Consider the following 20029-nt stretch of genomic DNA (forward strand, 5'->3'; position numbering starts at 1 on the left):
CCCAAGGTATGAGAATCTTTTACTAGTTTACCTAACACTAGTCTGCGCTGTGCGCTAAGCCCTTTGCGGGGCGGCAGATGAGGCACTGAGGCCAGACCAAGGACAGCTGAGTAACTGGAACTCCACAGCGGCTCAGAGCGCATCATACTCAGCAATCACCCCGCCCCCGGCCGCTCCTCAGAGGGGCGTGGCCGGAGGCGGGGGCGGGGCCTGTCGCCTGGGAAACCACGTGCTGTGCAGCCGTGCACTTCCGGCCTCAGTTTCCGTTGAACGGCGGCAGGTAGTCGGGGTGGACCGTTGCTGCCCGCAGACGCCAGCGAAGGAAGAAGGGTCTTTGAGGCTCAGAGCCACCGAGACCCCAGCTCCTCTTAGCCGACTGGCCCCCCACTAATCTATGCGTCGAGGTCCGCGTGCCCCTCCCCTGGGAAAAGCTGAAGTGCGGACGCCTGAAAGAACCGCTGCTGGGCATGGGTAAGAAAGTTCCCTCCTCAACCTCACCCTCAGCCTGGTCCACCCAGCAGGGTTGAAGGCAGCAAACTATGCCACAGCAGTAGCTTCTGGAGGTCACTCATCGTCGCCACCTGTTCCTGGCTTGGAGAGGCGGAAATCTGACTTTGAAGTAGCTTTGAAGGGATTCTTGCTCAGGCCTTTTTTAGTGGTCAGTCTGTTGTTGCCCAATTAGGGTCCACAGAAGCTGACCTTATGAACACCCAGGATGTGAGAGATACTAATTAGTGGTTGAATCAACAAAGAATGTGTCTCACCTACCTACTTCATCCCCTCGCTACCTCTTTCCTAAGGGTTCTCACTGGCTCAAAAAAGTTTCTTCCTCAGTGAATTCCAGTAGATTAAGATTTTGGAGTCTCCTTTAAGGTTCAGGTCCTCAAGGATAGTCCAGGGAATCTCCCCACTTCCTTTCTTCCTCCAGAGACATAAGCCCCAACTAGGACCGGCTTCATAGAGGTACAGCCTGTGCAGTCACAAGGCTCCCTGCTCAGAAGGACGCTGTCCTCAGAGGGCCCTGTGCTTGTTTTAACGCTCTGTGGTGGAAATCTTAAAAGTTCTTAATTTTTGAATAAAGGGCCCCAATTTGCACTTTTCACTGGGCCCAGCAGATTATGCACTAACTCTCATGTTTTCCCAAAGGTTTTCTTTGATGACATTCAATTATATATAAAAAATATATTTACAAGTTTCCCTAGATAGACCTCTCAGTAGCTATTAAGACATCAAGAGACAGAGGAGAGATGATTCTGTTGACTAAACTGAGAGTTCCTGGAATCATGAGATCTTTGTGATCCAATGGCTCACCCTCCACATCTCCTCATTGTATTTTAGGACCTTTGAAGAATATGCAGAATGTGGAAATACCACACCTCTGAGCACAGCAATGCTTGGCTCCTTGCCTAAGGAGAGAAGCAGGTGAGGAATCAGCTAATTATATATTAATGGGTGCTCTGGGACTGCTTTTACAGGTGCCCTGGAAGGGCTGGAGCAGGTGGATGTGGGGATGCAGAGAACAGAGGCTGTGTTAATTTGACAAGAGTAGGAGACTTAGAGAAGGAGGTTCTAAATCTGTGTTGTCTAGTTCCTTGCCACAAACTACAGGTGGCTATTGAGCACTCGAAATGTGGCTGTCTGAAATATGATGTGCTCTAAATGTACAAAGCAACCAGATTCCAAATTCTTTCTTTTTAGAGTAAGTCTATTTTTATAAGTTAATTGCATGTTGAAATGGTATTTTGGATATATTGAACATATTAAAATTTCACTTGTTCATTTCTACTTTTTGACATGACTACTAGAAAATTTGAATTATACTTGTGCTCACATTACGTTTCTTTTGGAGAGCTCTGTTCTAAAGTTTTTGGAATATTGGAAGCTACTTGCTTTAAAAGTTCAGAAAATGTTTCATCTCCCTCAAAAAACTCACACTGCCTTTCATCTCCCAGAAAGCACCCCTACCTGCTGTTAAAATATCACCCACATAACCCAGCTAACCCCCAGCTAAAGGCCTTAGCATTTAAAGAAGTGCCACCTAACCGGAAGTAGTCTAGGATAGACTTACAATCACTTTTACAGGAAAGGAATGCTCAAACTTCTGTCAGCTGTTGCCACTAGAATCAGTTCAGTTGCTGGTAGAGGTATTTCTGCTACTTTGGCTCTTTATTTGGTCAGATTAGCAGAAGCGAACTATTGAGAAACTATAGGAAAAGGAAGGAAGAAGTAAGTGAGGGTGGGTGGTCACCTCACCAGCCTTCACTCCAAATCGTTACATTGTTCCAAACGATGGGATTACAGCAGCCTTGGCCTGGCTGCTTTTTGTCAATCCCATCACCTTGAAAAGTAACTAGCTTTAGTGAAGAAACTGCCTGGTCCTCCAGTCTGAAGGAGAGCCAAGAACAGAATTAAAGCTCTTACTTAAGCAGCTTCCCTTAGTTGTGAAATGCACACCTGTGGACTCCAGTATCTTCATCTTAAGTTTCAAATGGCCCTTAAAAGCAGTGTGGTGAGTGAAGATGTGAGCTCTAAACCAATGTGAATTAGATGCTCATCTTAACCCAAACCTCCTAGAGCCTCTCGTTCCCTGGAAAGTAGCTCTAAATGTGTATGTAAGGCCCTGAGGCCCAGGCCTGTTCTGGTGTGCGAGTCTCAGTATCAGTGGATTGCCTCAAAGAACTGTCTTGAAAGGGATCTGCCCAGCCGCTGGGGTTGCAGCCAGAGCATTGGCTGCCGTTTCTCCCATCCTTTGGGGAGGTGCCGTCACCGGCATGGTTCTGTTTGTTTTCATATTGCCTACATTTTCTGAAGTGATTCAGTTTTAGGTTTGTGTCTTCCCCTGGAAAGATTTGGCTTTGTGAGCTATTTCACCCAAGTTTGCTCCCTGCTGCTTACCCCTTCACCCGTGAGGCTCACTCTCAGCTGTGCCCTTGAACCGCATTGCCTCATGAGCTACACTGATTGACCAAAGCCCAGAACCTGGATCTCCAGCCCCTCAGAAACTTGCGGATGACCAAGATGAGACTCTGTCCCATCAGTGTGGGAGGACCTACCATCACGTGGACATGTCTAGACAAGAGATAAAGAAAGTTTTAAGCAGAAAAGCCTTGGCAAGTTGAGTTGGAGAGAATCTCAGCTCAAAATGCTGTCTGAACTTCCGTGATTTCACCCAGCTTGCAAAGGCCAGGCTTCTGTTTATCTCTCAACCACGATCAAGTCAGCACTCCAAGATAGGATTCAGGTGTCCCCAGCAAAGAATGTGAACTATTTGGGAATCCACAGAAGTGATGCTTTGGGGAGAATAACTTGGAATTCTGGACTTTTTGCAATTTCCAGGAGGCTGAAGCTCAGGCATTGCCCCCAGCACCAAGTAAGATATCTATCAAATAGATGTGTCCTAAGAAGAGCTGGCTTGGTCTTGTCCTGATCTTTGACTTTTGCCAGTGACAGTATCTTGGCCTATAGTTTTCTTTGTTAGAAATTTTCAACTACAAAGTCAGTATCTTTACTAGATATAAATTTGTCCAATAATTTGCTCCTCTGTAATGTATTTTTTTCTTGTGGCCATTGGCAATATTTTCTTTTTAACTTTGATTTTTTTCAGCAATTTGGATATGATGTGTCAGGGTGTGTATTTTTTGGTTTATCCTGCTTGAAAATCTTTTCCTTCAATCTATAGTTTGGTATATTTCATTATTTGGGAGGAAGATTCAGCAATTCTTTCTTCAAATATTTCTTCTGCTGTTCTCCTTCTGGGATTCTAAATCCCTGCTGGAATTTCCTATCTGTCCAGTCATGTTTTCCACTAGAACCTTTAACATATATGATTAATGATAATTATTAATCAAAGTTATTTTAAATTTCCCCTCTCATGGTTTCAGTACTTCAGTTCTCTGAGTCTGATTCTGCTGAATGCTTTCTCTGTTGACACTGGGTTGGGTTTTTTTTTTTTCTTCCTTTTTGTATGTCTCATATGCCTGGCATCTTGTGTAAGAGAGTAGAGATTACAGGAAAGAAAATGTCGGGCTCAAAATAGGCACGTTTCTTCTGCTAAGTCAGTAATGCGGTGTGCCGAATCAGTCTAACCAGTAGGTAAGGTGGGTTTGGGCTTTATTGTCTCACCCTCAGAACACAACAAGTTTTGATTCCTCTAGTATTAACGTATGCTTAGGATGTGGGCTGGAGAGTTAGAGGGATTTCCTCAATGTTCCTTTTTCACTCAGCTTCTAGCCTTCCCTGCAAACCTGCGTCACAGGGGGATCTCTCTCCGTGCTTTTGCCTTCCCCCCTGCTTGTTACCTGGTGCTTGCTAGCTTGGGAGCGGGGGCCAGGGAACTCTTAGTCATTCTGGTCCAGCCTCTTTTAGGGAAAGCCTTGTATTCTTAAGCCTTGAGAGGGGGCCTTCTCAGACCTTCAGTCTCCCTGTGGCAGACAGGATTTCTGCCTTGAATCTTTGATGGGTCTTGAGGAGATGAGAGTCTCCTAACCCTCTTCCGGTGCAGGAGCACGCTGAGTGTATTGGCAAGGGATCCTGCCCCTCCTTACCAAGAGGTAGGGGTTGTTTGTCCTCCCCTACTCCTACCTACCCTTACTCAGTATCACCGGACCTTTGCATGTATGCTGGAGGCAACAGAATTTGCTGTCCCTTCCCTGGTGGCTTGAAGCTATTATTTATAGGTAAGGAAGGGTCTGCACAGGACTTTTGCCTTCCCCACGATGGGAGCTTACTCCCCTCCAACAGGCTTTCACCACCAACACTCTGGTCTCTTGCTTTGTCCGAGATCTTTCTCATTGGGATCCAGTGGAGAACATGGAGAAGAGACTGAAAATGAGAGCAAACTCGTTGTCTGAGGCGCCCAGGGCTTCTGCACTCTCATGCTAGTCCACACTTGGCCTTTAACAACTTAATGATTTTAGCTGAACTCACCTTGTGTTGTACTTGATGTCTCCTCTTCTGTGCTCGCATCTTATCTCTCCTTCGTGGGGCCAGTCTCTCCTCGAATTTCAGGCTGCTTGATTAGTCTGCAACCCTAGCTGCGGTGACCCATCATCCCAGCTTGCCTGGGACTGAGGAGTTTCCCAGGACATGACACATTCAGTGCTAAACACAGGAATGTCCACTTGGCCACCCTAATGTCTGCCCTCTGGTAGGTTCAAGAAAAGGTATTTTGTAGTTTTTCTGGTTGTTAAGGTAAGAGGGATGCTTTTTCTAGGTGTTTACGTCTTTGGCAGAAGCCAAATTACTGAAATATTTATGTATATTGAATCTGAACAAAAGCGGTTCTTGAGACAGTAGGAAGCCATATGGGGAAGCATCTGTTCTTACTAAGGCAGAGGGGTTCTCGGGAAGTCTTTCCTAGAATAGAGAGGAGGAAAAATAAGTTTAGTTTCTGCCATTCCTTTGTTTGTCAGGAGCAGATTTATCTGATTACTTAAATGAACTCTAGTTGAAGAGGTGGATTCACACCTGCTTTTTCCACAGCTCTATCCGCCATTCAGCTAGCACCCGATTTGGGCTTTACTCCCCTGCAGGCAAGTCTCTCCTATAGATTTTTGAGTGAAATTTAAAAACTTAAAAACTTAAAAACTTAAGGTCTTTTGTGGATAAGAAAGAAGGCCGAGTGCAGCAATAAGCTTTCTACAGCAAGAATACTGACCACCTCTGGGTAGATGTGTGTGTGTGCACATGCACGTGTGACTTTGCTATTAAATGTCTGGGGACGTATTTACTTACATTGCTATGGCTAGTATATCTGCTCTTGTGTTTTTCGTTTCAGATATTGTGGGAGCCAGGAGTGTTTATGACCCCTGTAGCCAGCATTAATGGTTATGAGGTACACAGCCTCCAGGCAATGCTCCGTATTTTGTGTGATAAGGAAGGCTCTATCATTTTCTTGGTTACTGTTTTGAGTATCCTTGAGTATCCAGGAGAAATACTTATGGCCTCTGATGAGCTTGTAAGCTGTGTATGTGATCTCTACCTATTAAATGGTCAAGATAGTTTGATTACTACAGTAAGAACCATAAGACCAGAAGGATGTATAATCTAAATAGCTATGAGGTATATATGGTTGTAGATATAGTTATGATAATAACTAAGACTTGTATAATGTTTATTGTGTGTCAGGCATTATTCTAAGAGTTTTATATTCATTAACTCATTGATAAACTTACATAGATAAACTTCATAATGATGACTTCATAATTATGATGCTAGCTGTTACTATCCACATATTACAGATTAGTAAAATGAGGAACAAGGGGGTTTACTGGTATGTTCAAGGCCACACTGATAGCAAGTGGCGGCACTGGGACTTGAGCCCATGCAGTCTGTTTCCAGAGTTAGTCACTATGACAGTGGCCAAAGACACATAAAAACAAACAAGAAAACAAACAAAAAGGCATAAAATAAACAAACCAAATTGAAGAAAAACAAACACTAGATAGAGAGATCAAGGTAATGGTTACAAGAGACGAAGGGGAAGGTGGGAGAAGGGTGAAATGGGTAAAAGGGGTCAACTCAATCGTGACAAAAGGAAACTAAACTTTTGATGGTGACCAAGCTGTAGTGTACACAGAAGTTGAAATATAATTGTGTACACATGAAACCTACATTATATTATAAAGTAACATTACCTCCATAATTTTTTAAATTTTTTAAAAAGACACAGAAGAGTTGGGGAGGGTATAGCTCAGGTGGTAGAGCACATGCATGAGGTTCAATCCCCAGCACCTCCTCTAAAAAATAAATAAACCTAATTACCTCCCCTCAACAAAAGAAATCTATTAAAAAAAGACGCAGAAGAGGGAAATGTTTCAACCTGCAGGAGGGTGTATAGGCATAGGAGTTTTATATATGCGATAAAAGGCTTTTAAATAACATTTTGATTTTAGGTTGTGTACCGAACAAAGAAGTGCAGAAAACTAAAAGAGGACATGCTAAGGAAAAGGATTCAGAAAGTTGTACAGTGATGCCTTGAATTCACTACAAGTCAGTGGAGTATGAATTACACAGACAAGCATGATCACATATTTGATGGAAACTTCATGTGATGCAGATAACTTGGTAATGGTGGAAATGTGGAAAAAAACAGCTTGCAGGAAGATTGCTATTTCTGTGTCAAGTATTTTCTGTATAAAGTATTTTCAGTTTCAAAACTGAAGCCATTTGCCATACAGAAAAAAAAAGTGGAAAAATTTTATCAATTCCATTTATGATAAGTAAGAATAAAACCGATGAATGGTATGTATAAAGAACTTTGGTTTAAAGGTGACAAGGACATTACCAACGCACGTGAAGCACAGCAAGATTCACAAATGACTAGAAAATCTCACAACTTTACAAACTAGTTCTTATAACCCAGAGGCCGCTTAGGGCAGTCAGGAGGTATGCCCGCAGCTTTCGACGAGTCTGTAGCAGGGACTCTTGACTTTCTCAAGAGTGGGATGCTTTGCGGACTTGTGATTGGTTTTCAAGCCAAGTGATTATTATAACAAATATAGCTTGTAGCTGTGAGTGGGGTGAAGTCTTTTAACCTAGCCTGAGAGTAATCACCGATATCCTCCTTATAGACCTATTGGGTGACCGAGATGACTTTGTAGAGCTGTTAAGTGGTACTCATTTGTATAAGAACCTGATATTCTCACAAAAGTGAAAAGTGATTGTATTTGCATCTTGGCCTCTTTGGGGTAGGAAGTTCCCTGTTTCTCTTAAGGGGAAAAAAAGGAACTTTTTACATTGTGTGCTTTTTTCTTGTTTAAAGTTTCAGATAGTTTTTTAGTTTTGCATGTATTTTTACATTGGGAGTGAAGAACTAAGGCTGTAGATAGCATCGATCTCTGAGTTTTAAACAACTTTTTAAGTAAGGTTTTCAGAAACTTAGACAATTTTTCTTAATTTTGAAAGCTATTTAATTTTGTGAGCTAATTACATTAGCAACTAAAGTTTAGGAAGTTACGTCTTAGAACTTTATGACTTTTTACGCTTTCTACTTTGGGAATTGACTTTAAATGAGGGCAGCAGGGTGATGGTGGGTAGGATTAGTGCAGTGACATGTGACATACGACTGAATGGAAAAAAGGAGAGCCAGTGACCTCACTGTGCAATCAAATATAAACATAATTTAATGATTATGCCTGTGTCATCACCACTGAGATGAGAAATAGAAAATTGCCAGCATTCCAGGAAATTACTGCATGTTGCTTCCAAATTACAGCCCTTCTCCTCGCCACAGGTGACTACTATCCTGACCCGTGTAATAATTCCTTTTTTATACCAGTGGTTCTCAAAGGATTGTCTAACATCAGCATCATCTGGGAATTTGTTAGAAATGCAAATTCTTGGGCTGCCTTCAGGCCTAATACACTTAAACATTTTTGTTGGATGCATAGTTATGTGATTAAAGTGTAAAACAGTGATTCTCCAACGTTAGCATATATCAGAATCACCTGGGTGGCCTATTAAGCTATAGATCCTAAACCCTACATCTAGGTTTCTGATAATCTCTGTTGTCTGTTTCGTTCACTAATTCTAATTTTCCTATATACTGGGTATTATTTGACTCTGTGCTAGTCATTACACATGAAAGGTTATTTTTGTAGGAGTAATCAGGCCTATAATGAAAATACTTCGCCCTGAAGAGTATTTGCATTTACTTCTGCCAGGCACCTGGGGGCACTACCAGTCTGGGACCACCTGTTCAAAGTTTGCTGTTTCCTGGACAACTCAAGGGATTGTTAATTATGTTTTAATTCTCTTCAGATTATTCCAATTCTTGTTCACCTTCACTCTGAGATCCTGGAACCCTGGCTGGTGTGGGGGAAGGTCTCCCATCGGACTCCCCAACTTGTGTGGACCCAGAGTTTTGTTTTCTGTTCCCTTCTGCATCCTGAAAGGCCATCAGAATGGAGGTTCTAATTTTCTGAGATTCCCTCCAGGCGTGTTTACTTCTCTGGATTCTTGACTTCTCTTTACTTTTGGCTGATAATTCCTTACTATTTTTTAATCTCTTTGACGTTTTTAAAAAGATTATTCTAAATATATTTTATCCAGTGTTTTAGTTGTTTTCTGCTGTAGGACTGATGCAAACAACGTGAACGACCATTAGCAGAAACAGGAAATCTGAAAAATATGCATTATTAAGGCACAGCAGTTTTTCAAAATACTGTGGTTTTTCAAAACATTAAACTATATGGATTTTTATATCCTTTAAAAAAAAAAAAACTTCTGTTTTTAGCTTACAACTTTCCCCAGACATGGGCCACACAAGGCGGTTTTGGCACAACAAACTCTCCTTGTGAAAAGATTGCCAGGATTGTGTATTTATGACCTTTCACCACTCCAAAATGCTCCGGTACTTCCTAGTAGGCTCCAAGGAATGCTCCACAATTTCAGGAAGCCTCACAAAATGCAGAGATGTGCCTAGTACAGGATCCATTTCACAGTTTGTGGTACTTTTTGTGAGGTTTAACTTTTCCATAGCTTTGACCAGTCTGGAGACATGAAATTTAGGAAGCATCAATGGTTTACACTCTTACCCCTAGGAAGCTTTCTGTCTGGGATAGCACATGGAATGCCCCGAACTTTACTTAGTGTCAGGTTCTAAACATTTGGTGGATGATATTTTAACCACCTCCATCTCCCCCCAAAAGTGTATCACATCATCTCTTTTTCCTGATAGGTTGATCCCTTGAGGTAGGCAAGATTCTCAAGGAGAAAATACCCCTTCCCAGCCTGTTCCTGATGAGTCAGAACACATTCTTTGTGGGCCAGAATAAAGCTGTTGTATTTATATTTAGAAATCTTTTGAAGGGGATTGGACATGGAAATACGTGAATCACACACTTGTTCATTTAGAAGGTAAACTGGCAGACTTTTCAGAGATCAGAGGTGGTTAGGATTTGGTGAGATACTTCATCGTGAGTACTCTAATTAGTGCTTAACAATTAGGATTTATAACAATCCCTGTAGGCTAGGCTTGGAGTAGGAATAAACAAACTCTCATAGCTATTCCTAGAGTCTTTAAGGATGCTTGACAGTCACTTGATGGATGCCAGGATTCCTTGAAAGTGGTAAGGGTTGGTTGTGGTGGAGCCCACAACCCCTGTAAGCTTGTAGGTCAGGATAAAAGTCAGAATTTAACCCTGATGGCAGCAAGAATTAGCTTATCTCAGATGAAGGCTGTAACTCAACTAGTTAGAGCAGAAAATGTCTTGAGATAGTAGAGCGGGTGCTGTTCCCCCAGTGCCTTTCTTTTCTCTCCCCAAGATGAGCCTTGAATCTGTGGGAGTATGGGGCTGGTGCAGGTTGGGAGTCCCACCAGCTTAGAGGGGCACAAGTCTCCTCAGTCTGTTTTTTCTTTATCAGTTTAGAGGGTGATGTCATTGATAGGTAAACCAGTAAACCTATACTCTAGCCAACTTGTTACTAGACCTAAAGTTCATGTTTTGAATACAGACTTTCAAATTGAACCACAGAATGGAGGAACTCTCCAGTTCAGTTACAAATAACAGGGGGCCTCTCCATAGGGGCTTTTCAGCCACGAGACCTTTTAAATGACAAGTTAGGAGCCACCACAATCCACCCCTTAGTTGATAACTTTTTGTCTAGACCAACATGTTGACTCTAAAGCAACGTGATGCTGTCATTTTCGTATAACTCATCACTTAGAAATATTGATTTAATAAATAAACTTCCTTAATATAAATGCCTACTTTACTATGAGGTATGGAGAACCAGGACCACATGAAATTCACTCAGTTTAGCCACTTCCTTATTGATATATCTTATTGAATCCCATGTGTTTTGGGAATTGTCTGGGATGTAGGTATTTTCCCTGTTCAATAGCACATGGTCCATCCTTCCTTCCCCACTAGAATATAGTATTAAGGACATGTGGTTTTGGACCGCCGTGTATCTTATAACTACCATTTCTTCAGAACTACCGTTGCATATACAGTAGCTGTATCACAGATCTCTGAGGTTGCCTTGTCAACCTGAACTTTGGAAATTATATAGTAAATTCTCTTCCTGAGCCTAATAAGGATTTTAGGGAGCCATTTAGTGGCTCCCAGTGCTGGTCTAGTTAGTCTCCAATAGCAGCTCCCACTGTATTTCTGAGGCAGCCACTCCCTCCCCACAGGACCAGTCCTGCACCGAGTTTTCCTTCTCTTTTTCCCTCTTACCGGATTTTGTGAAAATCTTCCTGTATTTCGAAGTGAGAGACTCTACCAGAGTTCAGTAGGTGTTCTGTGTGATTCAGTGGGTTTGTAGATGTAATTCTTGGTGGATTTGTGGGAGAGGGTGAGCTGTGAGTCTCTCTACTCCGCCATCTTGGCACCTCTGTATTTTCTCTTATAACTGCAGTAGAGCCTCCATGTATTACTACTTTTTTTTTTAGGATATTACTTTTAAATTTAGCCTTTGCATAGGCTGTCCAGTTTCTGAAATTTGCCTGATTTTTTACTTAGTAATATGATTTCCCATCCTTCAATTTTTCTGGAATAAAGTATGTATCTTCACAATTGGAATCTGTATTATTCTATATATACAGCCTCTAGACCAATTAGATAACTTGGCATATAACCAAATTTGTGCAATTTAGTCTTTTCTTGAGAAAAGTCAGTTATTACAGGTGTTCTGAATCACCTGAGCTATCTCGTGCGATCATTTCTTCAGGGTGGAGCTGCTGTCATAACCAGTGCTGTTGTACTGGAATGAGGACCTCCGGCTTATTGGCTATAACCTTATTTAAACTGGTATTATAGCCAGACTTTCTAGAATTTATCTTCACTCTCTTTAATGAGGGTAATAAATACCTGTTTGAATTTCTTTCTAAGTTTCCATGCAAGTTAGTGTCGGCTAACAGCTGTATGTCATTGGCATTGAACTTCTGGGCAATGCTGGGTAAGCGCTCCTAGTCCAGGAGTCTCCAGGGGATAGCAGTCTACTAGCCCACTTTACTGGGAGCTAATACCTGGACTGGTTCAAAAATATCTTTGTCCTACTGCACATCTCTGTCTTACTCCAAAAGGTTTTCATTGAGAAGACTTTTAAATGAGAATGATTTCAAGAACCCTAGCTAGTACAACTGGTACTCTCATTGGGTTTGGAAGCAGCCCAGTTGATTTCTTCCCCTATATCCTTCCAAGCTTTTTCTGAGTGGTTGGAGCCAATTAGCCAACAGTAGAATTTGTTACAGAAGGAATGGTGAAATCATATCCAAAGAGTAGATCAAAGTCAGCTAAAGGTTCTTTTTTCTGTGGGGAAAAGAGGAGAGGATGGGGCGGAGACAGTAGTGTGTCTTCCCTGTCTTTATTACCTATTTGGTGTTTCCAGGCCTGTCTTTTATCTCTGTGAGCCCATAAACTCCTGCAGGGGTACTTGTGGCTTGGTTTCCATGAAACATTTGTGTCTCAACCACACCCCACTCTGTACCCCACCCTACATACCCACTAGTCTGTTACTTGCATATGAAGCCTCCTGCTCCCCTGTGTTCCCAGTGGGGAAAGTGTCCTAATCTGAGGACACTGGCCTCCCTACTAGGGCATTTGTCTCAGAACTGTCTGAAGTTTGGAGATTAGGGTTCAAAAGCAGACAGTAAGGTTGGAAATCTCTATCAGTTTTCTTGGTATTTCCTTACCATAATATTTATGGATTGCCCATTAATTTGGGCTTTTTGCACCGTATCTTTTAATGGCCAGACCAATAGGTCTTTCTACTGAGAACATCTTCTTTCTCTTTTTTATATTTCCCCTCATTTTCCTTTGGTTATTTTGGGAACTGAAATTTCCAGAAGTCTTCCTAAGCTATATTTCCCAAAACTGTGTATAGCAGGGACTTCTAGTTAACTACCCCTCTTTACTCTTTTTTTCTTTTTATTAACAGAATCCTGATTTGCATGAGATGGCAATGTGCTCAGCCAAAAAACTACATTGTCCATCCTCCACTACTGATAAGGATGACAGTGTGACACAGTCCTTGTCATTGTCTAACTAATGGTGTTAAGAGGGGTTCCTAGTAAAGCTCCTTAAAAGGGGATAGCTTCAGGGCATGTGCCCCGTGGCCCTAGTTTCTACCCCTTTTTTCTGTGTGCATCTTAGAGGAGATGCTGGACAGAATAGACATCTAGCAACAAGGTGACCATGTGAGGAAAGCCAAGAAAATAGCTTGGGTCACGTCTGAAAAGGCTGGGCTAACAGGCAGATGGGCCCTAAGTATGAACTCAGACTCCATGATTTTTGCACACTACCACCACCCCTGCCACCTTGGGGTTGGAGGGGGAAGAGTCCCTTTGTCACTACAGGTCCATACTGCTCACGTATCTGTAACATCTTTTGCAGTAGGACTGTGCTGCCATAATTTACTCTTACCATCTGAGACCTAGACTTTTTTTTGCATCTAAATCCAGTAAAAATAATTCTGTGGTCTCTTTATCCTCAGTTCAGAAGTTGACATTTCTTACTAACAGACTATCTAAAACCCTCCAGAGGAGTGGGGGAACACAATTTGAAGTCAGTTCAGTAGACAGCAAGTTTGTTGACAATTAGATTAAAAAAGATTAATATCCATAGCTACTGGCTTTTAAAATAGTAGTATGAATATACCATAAAATGGTTTTACAATATATTACCAGTTTTAAATATATATGTTTGTGTTTTAAGTTTTGTGGAGCTGAATTATTTTCTTTTTAGATTCTTGTTTATTTTCAACCAGCTATTTCTATTTTGTATTACTTGTAGTAGAATACTGGAACAGATTTAAGATCTCCAAATATGAAGGGTTATTGTGACAACTTACAAAGTTCAAAAAAAATTCATGTATTAAAAATTGTGATTATAAAATTGTATCTACAAATGTCTCAGTTTATAGAAGGTTAATATCTGTGTGTACATATATATTATCTAGAACAAGCTATTTTATTTCTAGATAAGTGGAATTATAGTTTTTAGTGTTCTTTTTAAAAAATTTTTTTCTATAGCGAATTAACTTTTTTTGTAAGAACAATTTTTTAAAGATAAAAATTCCTCTTAATGGGTAGTTAACAAGAGAAGGAGAAGAGCATTGCTGAGAAACAAATAGCAGGAACCTCAGGAACCAAGGGGCACTTACTTTTGTTGCTGGGGCACCATCATAGCTGCCGGATGGCTCAGGTTACGGTGGACTCCAGAAATGCTCCTGAGCTGCTGTGGGATCTGAAAGGCGGTGAGCCCTGACTGTCGTTGCTGGGGATGCTCTTTCTAGTCTGCTTTTACTTCTTAACTTCCTCAAGTTACCTTCCCCCATCCCATGTGAAAATATCTCTCTGATCCTTAAAAACTACTTTCATTTGTTCAGTAAACTAGGATCTGGTTTATATGCCAAACCCCTAGGTAATGCTGAGGATATGCCAGTGAGCCAAACAGACCTTCATGGAATTCCATACATGGTGTGGGAGAGAGATGCTAATCAGATCATACGATGTATAAAATGGGACACAGTGGGATAAAGACTTTGAAAGAAAAGAATAGGCTGCTAGGAGGTAGAGTTATGGGGCAAGAGGGGAGACCCACATTATATTATGCACTCCGTATGCCAATCAGAACTCATTTTAAGCTGGAACTGTAGGAGGGGCAAGAGTCAGGTAAGTGGCTATTGTTTGTGGGGGGAAGTATTTTAGTCATAAGAAACCGCACGTGTGAAAGCTCTGAGCGGCAGTGAGCCTTGTAGACCTGAGGAAGTGAATTGAATTGGCTCTTAATCTTCACTCTTCTTGATAAGGTTCCCTGTGTTTGCCAGAGATAAACTTTGGGACAGTGGTCATGTCTGAGTTATAAAGTAACCTTTTTGCTTTGCCCAAAGAATTGAAGCCACTGTTATGAAAAGGATAAAAAACATAATGAGTGTTCATTATGTACCAGGCACTATAGTAGGCACTGGCATATGGAGTGAGTAAAAACAGAGTTCCTACCCTTGTGGAACTAATTAAATAGACTGGGGCAAATAATAAATTTGCAGATATAATTACAAACTGTGAGATGACCATGTCTACTTACCTTGTCAGCCAGTAAACAAAATCATAAGGTAATATTCTTCAGGGATCCCAGACTGAGGGCTACCTGATATGAGTGTATACTTGGAGTGTTACACAAAGATGCCTGGCCAGGGACGTTAATGGGGACTAAAACACTCATCAGAATTTCCCTTACCAAGCCATGCCCTTGTGCAAGGCTACATCTTCCTAAAGGAAGGGTATGTTTTTCTTTGTACCAAGGTATCAGTAGCATGTCTTCCTCTGATATTAGAAAGGAATTCCCTATTCTCAAAATTGAGTGGGAAGCTCTATCTTGTAAATGTGTAGTTGCCTTGAACACAGAGATGTATCTGAGGTGGATGTCAAAGTCATAAGTGGGTATAATTGTAGGCTTAGAAAAAATAGAAAATGAAAAGGCCTAGGACATTGGTATTTTTAGGACATAACTTTAAAAAAAAATGGATCCTACGTCTACAGGGGTTAGAGCAATATTATAGATGTAAGAGAGAGTAGATAAAGGACAACACAGTGGTGGGATTGTGGAGGAAGGAACTGGACTGTGTGCATCATGAGGATGGTTATATTGTGTTGAATGAACTTGTGGGCATCACATTGGGAAAAGCTGTGGTGGAGGGAAAAAGGGATCCATGTATAAGATGATGTATTTCTGTATCCTGAGCCTGGCTAGTTGAACAAGTGTTTATTCCCATATCTTAAAATTTCAACTCCATTTTAAAATCATGGACTTAGTTTATGGGAGTGATCCTGCTTCTGGGAAGAATCTTGCCAGAATAAGTCCAGAAACAAAAAGCAAAGAACGAGGGGCCTGGTGTCTTGAAGTTACGGCTCTTCCCAGCAGTTGTATCCTATTGGACAGCTGGAGCAGACCTCTCCGAGTCTAAGTATTTCATCTGAAAATTAGAGGCTGCTTTCCTTGGTGGGTTATGACTCTTGAAAGGTATTGAGCAAAAACTCTGTAAACCATGAGGCAATAAAGAGGATATGTTTTTCATGAAATGCTGAGTTTCAGTGGCCTTTGGGCTGGGTTTAGTTGGCTGGGTTGGCAGAATCTCTACCTTGAAATGGTCTTTCTGGGTGGAGATCTGAGCTCCTCTGTCTTCTGACTGCAACAAGGGCTTTGACTACGCTCTAGCATAGGCAATTGAAAAACTTTTAGTCATACAGACTTAACACAGTAAGTTTCCTGACTCGGTCAGTTTATGTTTTGAGCACAGGCCATGTATGTCTTCTCATGGAATCTGTGGTCAATTAGGATCTTCTCTCTTTTTGATGAGGCCCATAAAATTGAGGTAACTCTCAAGCACCAGCAGCAGTGTTAACAGATGCACTTGAGAGTTGAAGTTCAATTTGTGTGGGCATACTACAAAGGACAGCAAATTGGCAAGGTGGTCCAGGGGATAGGAAGATGTGCCATCTACATTGAACAAGTGCAGCAGGAGAAGGCCTATGACACCTCTGTCCCTGTGGTTATTCACCCCAGCAAAGTGGTTATCTCTAGGACAAAACTAGACCAAAATTGCAAAAGAGCCTTGAACATAAAGCCAAATGTCACCCAGTAAGGGAGTAAAAGGGCAACTATAAGGAAGAAATAATTAAAGTGATACAGGAATAAAATAATCTTATCTACAACTTCCATTAAAAAATGCTAAAATGAATATGTGTATGTGTCTGTATATCTATCAATAGATTAATTCAATATAATTCATTTAAATAAATGTATAAATATAAATGGATATATATTCATGTTTGTATATTGATAAAGATACATATTCATACACATATCTAATGTCTTTATGAAGACCTATGGGGAGATTTCCTTGTCTCCAGATTAAAAATTAATTTTGAGTCTCATGAATGGCAGATTTCTCTATTTTTTTTGGAGACCCTGACCTTATAATAGATCAAGTTCCTCATTTTCATGCATTGTTCTTATGCCCAGAACACACATAAGACAGAAAAACAGGCAAAAGATTTTAACAGATGACCTATATATACACATAAGAAAGATATAAAAATGTCTCTTACACATTAAAAAAAATGGATATCTAGCCTTACTTAGAGGAATGCAAATTAAATTACAGTGAAATACCATTTCTCACCTATCAGATTAGGGAAAGTTGGATAATATGACACCCCTAGAGCACTTAGCTTTGGTGACCAGAGGAGAGTGTGCTGCTGAGCTCCATAGGATGTCTGTCTCCTATATAAGATCACGTCCCCAAGATCAGGAAACATAACTGACCTACCCTAATGCATAGAAATAAACAGAATTAGGCAAAATGAGGAGATAAAGGAATATGTTCCAGGCAAGATAAAACCCCAGAAGAATAACTAAGTGAAGTAAAGATAAGTAATCTACCCAATAAGAGTTTAAGGTAATGATCATAAAGATCATCACCAAACTCAGGAGAAGAATGGATGGACACAGTGAAAATCTTAAGAGTTAGAAAATATAAAAACCAAACAGAGCCGAAGAATACAATAACTGAAATAAAAAATACACTAGAAGGGATCAACAATTGTATATAATGCTGTGTGAACACTGGAGTGCATGCATCTTTTCAAATTGGTGTTCTTGGTTTTTCTGGTTTTGGTTTTGGTTCCTTTGGGTTTTTGGTGGTTTTTCTTTTATTTCTTTTTTTTTTTTTTTTTTGGTGGGGGGGATATATATCCAGGAGTGGAATTCCTGGGTCATATGATAGTTCTGTTTTTAGCTTTTTGAGAACCTCGGTACTATTTTCTACAGTGGCTGCACCAACTTCCATTCACACCAACAGTGTAGGAAGGTTCCCTTTTCTCCACACCCTCGCCAACATTTGTTATTACTGTTCTTTCTGATGATAGCCATTCTGACAGTGTGAGGTGAGATCTCATTGTAGTTTTGATTTGCATTTCCTTGGTGATTAGTGATGTTGAACATCTTTTTATGTGTCTGTTGGACATCTGCATTTCCTCTTTGAAAAATGTCTATTCATTTCTTCTACCCAGTTTTTAATTGGGTTGGTTTTTTCATTTGTTTTGTTCTGTTTTGTTTCATATTGAGTTGTGTGAGCTGTTTATATTTTTTGGATACTAACCCTTTAATAGTCATATCATTTGCAGATATTTTCTCACATTCAGTAGGTTTTCACTTTGGTTTCCTTTGCTGTGCAAAAGCTTTTAAATTTAATTAGATCCCATTTATTCATTTTTGCTTTTATTTACTTTGCTTTAGGAGACAGATCCAAAAAATATTGCTGCAATTTATGTCAAAAGAGTGTTCTTCCTGTTTTTCTCTCGGATTTTTATGGTTTCCAGTATTACATTTAGGTTTTTAATCCATTTTGAGTTAATTTTTGTATATGGTGTTATAGAATGTTCTAATTTCATTCTTTTACGTATAGTTGTCCAGTTTTGCCAGCACAGCTTGTTGAAGAGATTATCCTTTCTCCATTGTATATTCCTGCCTCCTTTTTAATAGATTAATTGACCATAAGTGTGTGGGTTTATTTCTGGGCTCTGTGTTCTGTTCCATTGATCTATGTGTCTGTTTTTGTGCCAATACCATACTGTTTTGATTACTGTAGCTCTATAGTATAGTCTGAAATCAGGGAGCATGAGTCCTTCAGCTCTGTTTTTCTTTCTCAGGATTGTTTTAGCTATTCAAGGTCTTTTGTGTTTTCATATACATTTTAAAATCATTTGTTCTAGTTCTGTGAAAAATGCCATTGGTATTTTGATAGGGATTGCATTGAATCTGTAGATTGCCTTTGGTAGTATGGACATTTTAACAATATTAATTTTTCCAATCAAAGAACATGGTGTATTTTTCCATCTGATCTGTCATCCTCAATTTCTTCCATCAGTGTCTTACAGTTTTCTGAGTACAGGTCTTTTGCCTCCTAAGATAGGTTTATTCAAAGGTGATGCAAAGGTGAATGAGACTGTTTCCTTAATTTCTCTTTCTGATAATTCGTTGTTAGTACACAGAAATGCAACAGATTTCTGTATATTAATTTTGTATCCTACATTTTTACCAAAATTAGTTTTCTGGTGGCATCTTTAGGATTTTCTGTGTATAGTATCATGTCATCTGCAAACAATGACAGTCTTACCTCCTCCCTTCCAATTTGAATTCCTTTCATTTCTTTTCCTTGTCCGACTCTTGTGACCAGGACCTCCAATATGATGTTGAATAAAAGTGGCAGGAATGGCCATCCCTGTCCTTTTCCCAATCCCAGAGGAAATGCTTTCTGCTTTTTACTATTGAGTATGATGTTAGCTGTGGGTTTATTTAACTTTTTACCATTCAGTTTTCCTTTTTAATGGTACCCCCTGAACTTCTATTCATTGCCTATACAACAGGTAGGCTCTACTTTCATCTTTACTTCTTCCTGAACCTTCCATTTTTAATTGCATTATTTCTTATTTGTCAAAACATAAATTATTATTCTCAACTCAAACTTTAGGTCTTAGATCTACAATTAAATATATTAAAATTTTACAGACTTCTGGTTCTAGTTGTGCAGTAAGGAGCTTGGAAGTCACCATGTTGTCCCAACAATAAGTAAAAAGCTTAACATACTGAAAGGTCAACAGTTCCTCTTAGATCTGTAAGAGAAAGTCAGACATTGGGCAAACAGTTGCTCCCAGGATTGGACACACGGGTGAATACCAGGAGTCATGGCTTACCTAAACAGAGACTCACCAGTGGAAAAAACCACGGAAGCTGGTGCCAGGGAAGGAAAACATGAACTGTAATTTGACAAGTTACTAGAAGTTCAGTGTAGACAACTCTGAGAATTAAAAACTCCAGAGATTCCTAGTTATAGGGGAGGAGGGAATAGTTATGGGTGGGCAGAGTTTTGTGAGTTTACCTCCAGGGACTTGACCATATTTTCACAATAAATGTTGGAGAAAAATCTCCTTACACTCCCTCAGGGGAAGGAGAAAGAAACCATCTCAGAATATGCCAGAGAACTCTGTTCTTCTTAACAAGGCTTGCCCTCAGGAGAAACT

The 20029-nt window shown here is 40.4% G+C and overlaps 1 long non-coding RNA gene across 1 annotated transcript in view; it reads left to right on the forward strand.

Moving 5' to 3' along the window:
* The first annotated feature begins 270 nt into the window (after nt 1–270).
* The window catches only part of LOC106730133, a 38795-nt gene continuing 19036 nt past the window's right edge, over nt 271–20029 (forward strand). Inside the window, exons 1-2 of the long non-coding RNA XR_001366567.2 lie at nt 271–471; nt 1339–1422. This is a non-coding gene — a long non-coding RNA (uncharacterized LOC106730133). The remainder of the gene's footprint in view (nt 472–1338; nt 1423–20029) is intronic.

This window comes from Camelus ferus, chromosome 1 (assembly GCF_009834535.1).
Source record: "Camelus ferus isolate YT-003-E chromosome 1, BCGSAC_Cfer_1.0, whole genome shotgun sequence".
Classification (NCBI taxonomy): domain Eukaryota; kingdom Metazoa; phylum Chordata; class Mammalia; order Artiodactyla; family Camelidae; genus Camelus; species Camelus ferus.